This window comes from Leptidea sinapis, chromosome 44 (assembly GCF_905404315.1).
Source record: "Leptidea sinapis chromosome 44, ilLepSina1.1, whole genome shotgun sequence".
NCBI classification, from domain to species: domain Eukaryota; kingdom Metazoa; phylum Arthropoda; class Insecta; order Lepidoptera; family Pieridae; genus Leptidea; species Leptidea sinapis.
In genome coordinates, this window is record NC_066308.1 from 3,143,275 (window position 1) to 3,156,504 (window position 13,230).

Consider the following 13,230-nt stretch of genomic DNA (forward strand, 5'->3'; position numbering starts at 1 on the left):
AAAGCTGTATTGATAACATATTTACCAATTATAAACCCATTTCTCAACAAACTGAGTTTAGACCACTTTTGTCAGTTAGCCTCTTTTAATATTGAGGTCAATAAATGTACTAAAATTAAAAAGTTTACGTTTGTTCCTGTGAATACTAGGCGAATGGAGAAATATAGAGGCAATGTGTCAGTTAAACTCTCAAATTTGGATTTATTCAAATATAACATTAATCCCAATGAAATATATGATATGTTATTTAAAATAATTAAAACAGAGTTTGCTTCTATATTTACTTCTAAGATAGTCAAACCAGGTGGTCTCCTGTCATTTAATGATTGGGCAATAGCTAGGGCATTCATAGGAGCAGACTTGACAGATGACTTGGAATGTTATTAACTGGGAATCTGGAAGATTGAAAGACCACAACATTGAATACAATCTATCAATAAACAATACAATAATTCAATCTCAGCAGGAAGTTACTACTGCTTTTGAGAATTTTTTTCTGAGATTCCAGTTTCTATCACAAACATTCTTGTCTCCTCCACCAGTGTTGCTGAGTCACTTCTTCTGGAAAATGATATAGAATGTCAACAAAGTATCAATTTTAGTTTTGTTATCTACTTTGTTAAATCGGAACGAGGCCGAGGCCAGATGCTGGCTGTGTTCATAGTCTATATATCAATATGATGAACTCCTTCTTCATGAAGCCAGAACAACGCAAATGGTCTTGGATCAGCCTTGATGGTGTCACCAAAAATGAGATTGACTTCATCTATGCCCTGTGCTTCCCCGGGGCGTAAAAAGAATAGGGTAGTCCCAGGCCCTAGGGTGTCGTAAGAGGCGACTACGGGCTTATTGAAAGTGGGAGAGTCACGCTACCGTCTTTTGACGTCAGCACAATCGGGCCAGACTCGTCCGGGTTACTTACCACACTCGCACAGAATACCGGCGTGAAGTAGCGGCCTAGTGTCGCTATGTTTCGCACAGGTTAGTGTCGAGGACCGGAGGCCATTCCGTTTGCGAAGTGGATCAGGCAAGCCACTTGTGTGGAAAGATGGCGCTATCTCGGAGTTGACTTCACCCCGGCTGGATCAGTGATGTTAAAGTAGGACATAAAAAAGGCCTTATACAATATCTCATAGGCCCCTCTTAAGCCGTAACAGCGACTCGAAATCTTAAGAGAACACCTGTTGCCCAGATTCCTACACGGTCTCGTGCTTGGGAAGGTGACGACGACAGGCTGAGGATGCTCGACATCAAAATCCGGAAGGCGAGTCGGTCATGGCTAAAGCTATCGGATATTACCACGCGTCTGTTAATGACGGCGGTCTAGGCGAGCCCTCCTTCCGTTCGGTGTTTCCCGATCTCATTGTACGTAGGTACGGTAGGTTGGGGGCGTCGGATTGGGGCGCTGCCGCAGCCGTCGCTAAATCCAAAAGGGTCATTAACAAGATGCGATGGGCAAAGAAGCTGTTATCTAAGTTGTCAACGGTTTGCCCGAAAACAGTCCAAAGGTCTATCTCTCTGTTTTGGAAGCAAAAAGGCCACGAACTACGTAAGTCGTCGCGGGTTAAAGGATCCACCCGCTGGATTCGTGCGAAGTGCGACCAAATTACCGGCCGCGATTACGTGGACTTTATGAAGTGCCACATCAACGCATTACTGTCCCGAATAAGAACGAGCAGGGGACGCAGAACAGATAAATCGGAGCCCGAGTTGAACTGCCGTGCAGGCGGCTGGTCAGGGAGACGACGGCTCACATAAAAAGATGTTTTCAAACACATGGCGGCCGAGTTGAACGAAACAACAGGGTAGTGAAGATACAGTAGTGTCCTCGGGGATCCATAATGATTACAAGTAATCCTTTTATGAAAACTTATGATCAAAATGAATTGAACTAATAATTTGTTCAACCAAATGATGCAAAAAACCACCCTTCCATTGCTACAAAAAAGTCAAGAAAAACAAAGTTGAAGTGGTCATTCTGTCAAACTGACATTGTGTTTTAATTGGCGTGTGTTACTTGTGGTTTGTGAAAAGAATTTAATTACTTACGATGAGTATTTTTACTTGATTTTTTGTTATTATCAAGATAAGTAAACTACTAAAACGTGGGAATGAAGTTTTTACCGTGAAATACTATATTTGACCTTTTCTGAACCCGATAAAGCCGGCGGTATATTTTGGCGCTCGCTTTACCGGCTGACGTAATAGTTTTACCTTCAAATTCGATATTTTTTGGCTGTTTTATGATTCTAAACAAGATCAAAATGATCATTTACGTTAAGATCAAAGTAATTACCAGCAGGGATGATGAAAATATAAGCAAATAAAGTCAAATTTTGAAATCCAAATGTCGAGTGTTCATGGAGGTTGGGTTAGGCTAGGTGCACACCGAGATCGCGCGTTCCGTAATCCCGTTTTATTTTCTACGCAATTTTAAATGTTACTTTGGCCTACAAAAATTGCTTCTGAATGGTTTTTTAAATATTTCGGTTCATGGTACAGTTAAGGCTAGGTGCACACGGAGTGACAGCGCGTTCTGGACCGGAATTTTTAAATAAATTTCCGGAAATAATTGTTATTATTAAATGTTATTTTTTGTGAATATGAAATACTTGCTGGTTTTTGTTTTTTCTTCTCAGTGGAGCATGTGCATTTATTTTTTCGCTGCTTGTTGCATGTGACGCAGAAATGGCAAGCATTGGTGGTACCAGAATGAGGGCGACAAGAGGACGTGGATCTAGGCGTCGAGGTGGTGGTAGGGGTGGTGGTAAGCCACACTGTGCCCGATCTTTGCCTTTTTCAGAGTAAACTTAATGCTTAATACTAAACAATATTTTACTTGTAAGTACCTTCCGACATTCATTAAAATATTTTATATTTTAGTCTTGAAGATGCAGAGGTTAAGGCACTGCAGGCAGTGGAGCCTACTCCAGGCCCGTCTAGAGGTCTACCACGGTAAAATCTACATAAATAACCTTCATTATATCAAATTGTTCAAGCAGCATTCATTCGTTCATTCAATTCCGGGTTTCAGGCCTACTTCATTGGTAGACTAGTTGAAAGCCGCTAAGGTAGCGAGACTTCAGGACTCAAAAAATGCAAAAAAACTTACGAATGAACAGAAGGAGCTGGGGAGGCTACGGGACCTGAAGCAGGTCGGAAATTTTAAAATGCCTAGTGCTCCAGAGCCACAGTAAGTAAAGTCAGAAATAAATTCAATGTTTTAACTGCTCGTACTCTCGTTAGGTTGTTAGTGTCGAACATATTCATGGTATCCGGTAAGCATTTCTTTTATTTATTTACAGAAGATGAAAAGGCAAGGGAAGGGGAAAAGGCAAGCAGGGTAGTGAAGACTCGCGGGTGTGGAGTCCATGCCCACTTTTGCCCGGGATGCCGACAGTCCCTCCTCCTCGTACACCTCAGCCGTGGGAATTGCAACGGCAAAGTTCGAATGGTATGTGTATAATACCGTATTAGTAATATTTACGTACTTTGTTCATCTGTTTATCTACACCCATGCCTTAAATCCTCTATTAAAGATTCTGAAACAGTTAGCTTATTGCCAACATTAAAACACCCAATGTTCTAATAACCATTACATCACCCAAAAGAGTGTTGTAATGTTGTACTGAATTTCATAACAACACTCCTATGTTTTTTTTATCCCTTCCTGCGCAAGGAATTTCAACATACAGCCACATTCTTATTGCTTGTATCTGCATGAATTTCAAAAAAAGAACATTTTCGTTTACGTGGGCTCCACACTCCCAGAACGTCGCACGCCGTAAAAAAAAGTAGGTTATTCGAATCCCCGCCATTTTTCTTCGATATTTTTATTGTTTTGTTTACAAATGTAAATGAGCAATGAGCGATTCATTTTAAACGCTGCAAAAGAACATAATATTCGAGTGAATTTTAATTATTGCTCTATACAAAATGTAAATTACTACTAAAATAAATAATTGTTCCATTAATACTTATTTTATTTTATATATAATCAGTAATGAATGATATTAGGTTACTACTAGGACTGTTGTTTTAATGTTAGCAGTAAGCTAACTGTTCCAGAATCTTTTAGAGGATTCATATTCTGGGTGTAGATAAAGGTCTTATATGCAACTGTTGATAATTAGGTATTAAAACACTCATGTGATACTATTATCACACTCGGCTTCGCCTCGTGAGATAAATCCACATTCGTGTTTTAATACCCCTTATTACACAACAGTTGCAAAAATAACTATAAAATCACACTTGCAACAAAACTTACGATTCGCAACCGAGTTAAACTCAATCATTTTCAAAGTTAGGGATTTTATGTTGTATTCATTCTCTCAAGTATATATCCTCGTTGTTATATTCCAGATATCACCGCGGAGCCGGAGGATGATGATGTCATCGAGGGCACACCTTCCGACTCCATTATCCCGCCGCGGCATGTCACAGGTAAGGCTGGCTAACAGTTTAAAAAAGGCATAAAAGGCATTTATTTTCTTAAAATTGATTCCTTTAGAATTATTTTTGATGTCATTTCTTATACTACTAGATACTACTACCGCTTCGGAAACAAATGGCGCTGTGAGAGAGAAGAAGCGGCGCAAGAAACTCTCCCTCTCTCTTTATTATTCGCAACCGAGTTAAACTCAATCATGTTCAAAGTTAGGGATTTTATATTGTATTCATTCATATATCCTCGTTGTTATATTCCAGATTACTAATTAATTTAAAATCTCTGTTATTTTAAAATAATAATCAAGTTTGCCTGTTTTGTTTTACATCACATTTGTATCACTGTGTTGGGGGAGGAACTGACTCCCAACACACGGCTAACGCTAGATTGGGAGTCAGGGCTTTACCAAGAATTGATGCAAAGTGTTTTTTTTTTTCAATAAAGATTTGATTTATTTATTAATTTTTTTATTAGAAATCACCGCGGAGACGGAGGATGATGATGTCATCGAGAGCACACCTCCCGACTCCATAATCCCGCCGCGGAATGTCACAGGTAAGGCTAAGTTTATTATTCGCAACCGAGTTAAACTCAATCATGTTCAAAGTTAGGGATTTTATGTTGTATTCATTCTCTCAAGTATAGATCCTCCTTGTTATATTTCAGATATCACCGCGCAACTGGAGATGTGCCCTCCCCTACTAACGGCAGTCCCTTTTGCAGAGACCACACCTCGAGCGAAGTAGGTGATTCTGTTTCTGCAACAGACGAATGTGGCCGATTCTAAAAAAAAATAAACAAAATTTACAAATTCTACCATTTTAATTGACAGAAAACGCAAGATCCAATTTTCGCCCTCAACGGGGATCATCCAGGTTCTTGTACCGCCTCAGAACATCGTGCCGACAGAAATAGAACTCCTGGGCTTTACACCTTGTTAGTATCATATAGTTATTTTGTTTTTTACTTTTGACTTATTTCACTAAAATTAATAAATGTTTCAGCTGGTTGCGCGGAATATATGTATTTATATTATATATATTTATTTCCTATTATCCTACTCCTCCTTCAGTATCCTCTTTACCGCTTCTATATTCCATTTCCTAATGGCAGCGTACAAGGCCACAGAGATGGCGCTAGTCGTTCGCAAAAGCCTTCAAATCCGCTAATTACGCGAGGTGAATCGAAGGACGATCATTATGGCTTTCGAAGTGCCGCTGAGTGACACCGCTGCGCCGCCGCACGCATTATATTGAGATTCGCGCAATCACCGCACTAACTGTCACTAACACTAACTATGTGTCAAGTTTAAGTCATAGTGTTACCTACTTGGAGATCAGCTGGAGACAGAACGAGCTCATCAAATAAGGTAGGTACGCTGCCTTCCTTCCACCATATTACAATATAATCCTAATTTAAGTATATAGTTATTTCCTACTTCCTTAATTTGAACCAGCGCATACAGTCCACTAAATTCCGCAACACCATTTTTTTTCTGGTCCTGAATCGCCCCGGATCGTTACTTAATTAAATACTTAAATTCTCAAAAGTAATAGGTTAATATATTGTTCGCGAGTGATCGGTATTTTAACCTACATAGTTGTTGAAACCCGCTATAATCTAATACAATTAAGTATACGCTTCTCGTTTCGTAGGAATATAATCCGCTTTAATACAATAGGTATTTAATTCGCTTCTCATTTAGTAAATATTTAACCCGCTTAATGTTAAAGTATTAATTAAGACATCGTTTTCGTCTTAATATAACCGCATTGTCGAAGTAGGTATAAAGTCTCGCCACACGCTGTGAAATACCTACCTACACTCCGCTTCAACAAATAATTCTTTAATATTAAGTTTAAATCATAGCTAAGACACCTGTAGGCTTGGCCTGTAGGTAATTATATTGTCGTATTGTTCTTATCGCTAAGCAATCTACGATTGTTGAATGCATGACCAGTCTAGTACTGACCCGTAGCTTCGTATAGATACTCGACGTCGGTAGATCATCTGTAAGTGGTCATTCGTTCTGACTTATACTGTAGGTACTTAGTTAACATTGAATATTAGTTAACGAGTTATGATAGATTGCTCATCCTTTATTGATATTTGTATTGTTTACTTAATTGTATTAAACTTTAATATTATTTAGTTTGTTCACTTACGCATTTGTTTACATATATATACTTACAAATTTAAAATGGCTAGTGAAAATAAATTGTTGCTTTTACACGCTAAGAAGAATGTAATGTTTTCTCGAGTTCAACAATTAGCAGAGAGGGCTAAAGATTTATCAGCACAATCCGCGAAAGAATGTTTTTTAGCTGATATTGAAACCGTAGATCGTTTGCGATTGGATTTCGAGAACATTTTAGATGAAATTAATTTATTGGAAATGACTATAAACCCCAAGTACACAATTAACATACAACCATTGTGTGCTTTCGAAGATTTGTATAGTCGTGTCAAACATACCGCGAGAATTATTTCATCGGAAATGCAAGACTTGTCGACAGTGTGTCGCGATCACCCAAAATTACCGCCTATTCAGTTGTCAGTTTAACGGTGATGTTAAAAATTGCCCACTATTTTACTCTGCTTTCAAAAACACTGTTCATGATAACCGCACTCTCACTGACTCCGAGAAATTACATTACTTGTTAGGTAGATTAGATTCAAAAGTAATATCGGTGTTTGCTGGTGTGTCAGCCACTGCCGAGAATTATGGCATTATTCTTCAAACTTTGATAGACAAATACGAAGACAATCGTTCGCTCGCTTCCGCTTATTTAGATCAAATATTCGCATTTAAACCTTTAACTTCTGTTAGTATTACAGGTCTTGAACAGTTTCTTGATAAGTTCGCTACTTCTGTTTCGGCGTTAAATAACTTGAAGTACAATCAACTCGCTGATTTTATATTTTTGTATACCGCATTGAAGAGACTCGATCCGGAGACCGCTCGCGCTTTCGAGGTACAAAATCGTGGATCTGAAATTCCATCGTTTGAAAGCTTAGTTTCATTTGTTCGCGATCACGCTAAAATATTGCAGCGCACTTCAAACAGTGATTCATTAATTAAGAATCGCTCGCGTAGCGATGCGACTGTAAAACAAAATAAGGCTACTCACACATATGTCAATACTAGTGATTCCTCATCGCGCGCTTGTTCACTGTGTAAGTCGTACCATGAACAATTGTACAAATGTACTAAGTTTCAAGAGATGAACCCCACGGAGCGATTTAAATTCGTAAAATTAAATTCTTTGTGTATAAACTGCTTGAGTTCACGTCACCTCGCTTTGAAATGTAACTCTGGATCGCTCTGTCGCAAGTGTCAAGGAAGACACCACACGCTGTTGCATTTCGAAACTAATCGTTATGTAGCTCCCGCGAAAGTCAGCCACACAGCGTCATCGTCATCAAATTTAGGCGTCGACCAATCGAACACACATCGCTCCAACGCTAAAGATGTGACATTGTGCACTTTTTTGAATAGAGTTCATTCCGCTCCGCGTACTCATAGTACAGTATTATTAGCTACCGCACGCGTCGTTGTATTTGACTCTCACGGCAGGGAACATAGTGCTCGCGCTTTACTCGATAGTGCTTTACAAAGCAATTTTATTAGTCGCAGTTTGTGTCAACGATTGGGTTTGAAACCAAACCAGAAGCCCAGGTGTTCCGTAGTCAAGGGAATTGGAGGTCTTACTAAATCGATAGACAGTACAGTCATGATTAAATTCTTTTCCAGGTTCAATCTAGGTGTATGCTTCGATATGAACTCATTCGTAGTAGAGTAGATAAGGTAACTGAACGCTTACCTACCGTGTCGGTTAATAATTCAGCCTTAATTAATTTTAATAATTTACCTCTGGCTGACGATAGTTACTCTATTCCAGGAGACATTGATTTGCTAGTTGGAGCTTCAGTCTTTCCTCACCTTCTTTTGTCCCACAAGGTTCAAGGTCAGCCTGATTCCCCTTCACCCGTGCTCTAGAAACAGTTCTAGGTTATGTCATCGTCGGTTCTGCCCCTGCTTGTATTGATAATTGCTTGTCAGTATCGAATTGTTGCTCAGAAGATCCGCTTGATGCTGCCGTACGGAAATTTTGGCAGATAGAAGAGATAAACGCTCCGCATCCAATGTGCCCAGATGACGCGGCATGTGAAGAAATTTATAGTAAAACTACTACCCGCCAGGCAGACGGTCGTTACGAAGTCGCACTACCATTCAAAGGAGATGTTTTGTCATTAGGGGATTCACTGCAAAAGGCAACAACGCGCTTCTATTGCTTAGAACGTAAAATGTTATCTTCGCCTAAGCTCAAGGAAGCTTACGATAGTGTCATACTCGAGTATTTAGAAAAGGGGTATATTTCGCCAGTACTTCCAGATACGGACGCAACACAGAGCTTACCATCGTATACCATTTCGCATCATGGAGTTATAAGAGAGGACAAGGTTACGTCAAGGTTACGCGTTGTCTTAGACGCTAGTGCTAAAACTACTACACAAGTATCTCACAATGATATTTTATATAGTGGTCAGAATCTGCAAGGAGACATATTTAACATTATGGTCAATTTCCGCCTAGACCGCATCGCTTTTTCCGCTGACATACGTCAAATGTTCCTTTGTATTGGGATTCGGCCATGTGGTCGCAGATTTCAACGTATTTTATATCGCTTTTCCCCGCAAGAACCTTTGAAGACATATTTATTCAACCGCGTTTGCTTCGGACTAACGTCTAGTCCATTCCACGCACTTCGTACCGTTAAGCAGCTACTTTCAGACGAAGGCGCGTCTTACCCGCGAGCAAAGGAGACTGTAGATACAGGTTTATATACAGATGACTTTGTGTATAGTGTCGATAGTGATGAAGAAGCTATTAGTACCGCAGCCGAAGTAATTGCTCTTTTTAAGGCAGGTCAGTTTGATCTCGTAAAATGGACATGCAACTCACAAAGGGTTTTAGACTCCATTCCGCCGTCTCATCGTCTCTCTTCAGTTAAGGAGTTCGATGATTCTGAACCACATAAGGTACTAGGCTTATGTTGGTCTCCCGCTACAGACTGCTTTGGTCTTAAAATTAGTACACCTGCAGAGTCTTGTACAAAGCGCACTATTTTGTCTTGTGTTGCTAGGATATGGGACGTTATGGGTTTCGTAGCTCCTGTAGTCCTATACGCAAAACTTCTCATTAAACAACTATGGTTATGTGAATGTGATTGGGATGACATACCACCTCAACATATTCTTCAACAGTGGTGTCGTTTCAAAGAGGAACTTCCTTTACTAAGCAAAATAAAGATTCCACGGCATGTATGCATCTTTGCTTGTGACATTATAAACAGTGGGATTTGCAGATGCAAGTGAAAAGGCCTATGGTGGCGTAGTTTACTTCCACGTTAGAGATAGTGTCGGTCTGCGTGAGAATGAATTTCATTTGATAATTGTTAAATCGAAAGTTTCGCCTCGTAAAGTCATATCACTCGCACGTTTAGAGCTTTGTGCAATCCTCGTATTAAGTAACTTGATTACCAAGGTAATGGAAGCTTGCAATAATCGCATAAATATTCATAGAATTTTCGCATTTTCGGACTCAACGGTTGCCTTGTGTTGGGTGCATTCTTCGGCCCACCGTTGGGATACCTTCGTGGCTAATCGTGTAACTAAAATACAAAATGACCTTCCCGTGAATACATTTAATCATGTATCAGGTATTGATAATTCCGCTGATTGCTTATCTAGAGGACTCACCCCCGCACAAATAATCGATCATCCGCTTTGGTTTTGTGGTCCCGAATGGGTTAAATTGAATCCAGATCATTGGCCAGTTATCGCTTTTAACCCATCGACAGTGTCGCATCCTCCTGAAGAAAGGAATCATGTTCATGTCACCGCTGAATATATTGAAGAAAACTTGATCGTGTCGCTTGCAGATCGCTTTTCATCTTGGTCAAAGCTTCTACGCTGTGTAGTTTTTATATGTCGTTTTGCAAAGTTATTACCGCTGCGTGAAGCTATCTGTGCGTCAGATTTAAATTACGCTGAAAATTTAATATGGCGTCAAGTTCAACGCGCTCACTTCCCTAACGAAATAGCTAACTTACAGATAGGAAAATGTTGTAGTCCGGCGTTTCAACGCCTCAAACCATTTATAAAGGATAAACTCAATAGAGTCGGAGGTCGTTTAAGGAATTCTGATCTAAGTTTTGACAATAAGCACCCTATCATACTTCCGCGAAAGGGTCACATTGTAAATCTTTTAGTTGACTACAATCATAAGTTGAACTGCCACGCGGGCTCGGATCTTTTGATGTCTATACTACGCCAAAGATATTGGATTCTATCCGCTCGTAATTTGATTCGTAGTCGGGTGCACAAATGTTTACCCTGCTTTCGACTCAATGCTAAGCCGAGTTTTCCAGAAATGGCAGACCACCGCTCTTGTCGAGTTACGCCAGCTGTGAGGTGACTATGTCACGCGGTCGTGGAATTCGTCCAACCAAGGCATACGTGTGCCTTTTCGTATGTTTAACCACTCGCGCAGTGCACATCGAATGTGCTACTGATTTAAGCACCGCTAGTTTTCTCGCGGCTTTTAAACGATTTTTATCACGCCGTGGTTTTGTTTCGCGTCTTTATTCTGATAATGGAGGAAACTACGTGTGTGCTAAACGCGTTCTTTCAGAATTACACGACTTTTTAATGTCAAAACATTTCAAGACTGAATTTGGTCATGTTTTAGCTGAACATCGCATCCACTGTTCATTAAATGTCCCAACTGCCAGTCACTTTGGTCACTGGGAAACCAATATTAAGAGCCTAAAAACTCACTTATATCGCGTAGTAGGCGGCCAAATTTTAACGTTAGAAGAGTTTAGCACTGTACTTACCCAAATCGAGGCAGTAATGAACTCTAGGCCTTTGTGTCGTACGCTATCTAATGATCCTTCAGAACCGCTCGCGTTAACACCGGCTCACTTTTTAACGCTTACGCCTCTAAATTACGTACCGGCTAGAGAAATAGAGGAAGGGCCGTTACATTTGCTTTCGAGACAAGATTTAATTGATAAGCTTGTTCAGTCTTTCTGGAAGCGATGGAAATCTGACAACTTACATACCCTTCAAATGCGAAGCAAATGGAACAAGCCAACCGATATATATATATATCGAGGTAGGTGATGTCGTAAATATAAAGGTTGATAACGCACCGCCGCTTCACTGGCCATTAGGGCTAGTCGAGGAAGTATTTCCTGGATCAAACAATGTTACTCGAATTGTTCGCGTGCGCACTGCTATAGGTTCATATTTGCGTCCTGTAGTACATCTTTGTCCGCTACCTAAATAATTTTGTTACTTTCGCTTAGTTTAGGATTAGGTTAAGATTTCGATTACTTTTGTTCGCATAATAGTTTTTTGAAGGCAAGGCTTCAAGCCCGGGGGGAATGGTTGCGCGGAATATATGTATTTATATTATATATATTTATTTCCTATTATCCTACTCCTCCTTCAGTATCCTCTTTACCGCTTCTATATTCCATTTCCTAATGGCAGCGTACAAGGCCACAGAGATGGCGCTAGTCGTTCGCAAAAGCCTTCAAATCCGCTAATTACGCGAGGTGAATCGAAGGACGATCATTATGGCTTTCGAAGTGCCGCTGAGTGACACCGCTGCGCCGCCGCACGCATTATATTGAGATTCGCGCAATCACCGCACTAACTTTATAAAATAATTAAATACCTGTGTATGTGTCAAGTTTAAGTCATAGTGTTACCTACTTGGAGATCAGCTGGAGACAGAACGAGCTCATCAAACATGGTAGGTACGTTGCCTTCCTTCCGCCATATTACAATATAATCCTAATTTAAGTATATAGTTATTTCCTACTTCCTTAATTTGAACCAGCGCATACAGTCCACTAAATTCCGCAACACCATCAGCTTCTGCCGGTTCTCTCGGTTCAGCGCCTGGCTCTGGAAAAAGCAATTACAGTCTTGGTAAGTTAGATTATTATTTGCATTTAATGTGCCACCTCCACCTCCATAAGACAGGGTGACCAAATCCTAAAATTTCTTCTCCTAATTACTACAGATATCGATATTGATGTGGAGCGCGACATTATAGAGCCTGGTGAAGGCAGTGAAGTCGACTCAGACGAAATTCTCGATATTTCCTTGAAACCCAGGCATATCGACGAATATCCGATGGACTTCGACAGCATTGCTGAACTTGAGGTAGCTGGACGATGCTGCCGACGAATCCATTAGGAACATGGTGCGGCTGGAAGCGGGCCTGCTTCATTTTGACTGGCGAGGCGAGCCAGACAACTTTGAGGGTGTCCGGGAAGTGTTTACTGTGCCATGTACTGGGCCAACGTTTAATAACGCCGAATTAACTCCGGTCGAAATCTTTCTTAAGATTTGGGATGCCGATATTCTTGCCCACATAGTTCTCGAAACCAACCGTTACGGTGCAGAACTAATGAACTTAACCATGCCATTGAAGCCAGGTTCCAGGTTAAGCCGTTGGAAGGACGTCACCGTCGACGAAATCCGACGGTTTTTAGCTATTTTAATGCTGCAATCGCTGATAATAAATAATGTGGAGCGAGAATATTGGTATCCCGCGCTTGAGGATCTCAAAATCGGTAATTTCAAAAAACATATGTCATATAACCGCTTCGTCGTTATCAAATGTTGTCTACATTTTATAGACAATGCTTCCTTGCCCGTGCCGTCGTCCAAACTCGATAAAATCATCACGGTTATAG

General features: G+C 40.4%; 1 pseudogene; it reads left to right on the plus strand.

Annotated features, from left to right (window-relative positions):
• Positions 1 to 2,712: 2,712 nt before the first annotated feature.
• LOC126977196 (uncharacterized) lies at positions 2,713 to 13,121 on the plus strand (annotated as a pseudogene).
• The last annotated feature ends 109 nt before the right edge of the window (positions 13,122 to 13,230 follow it).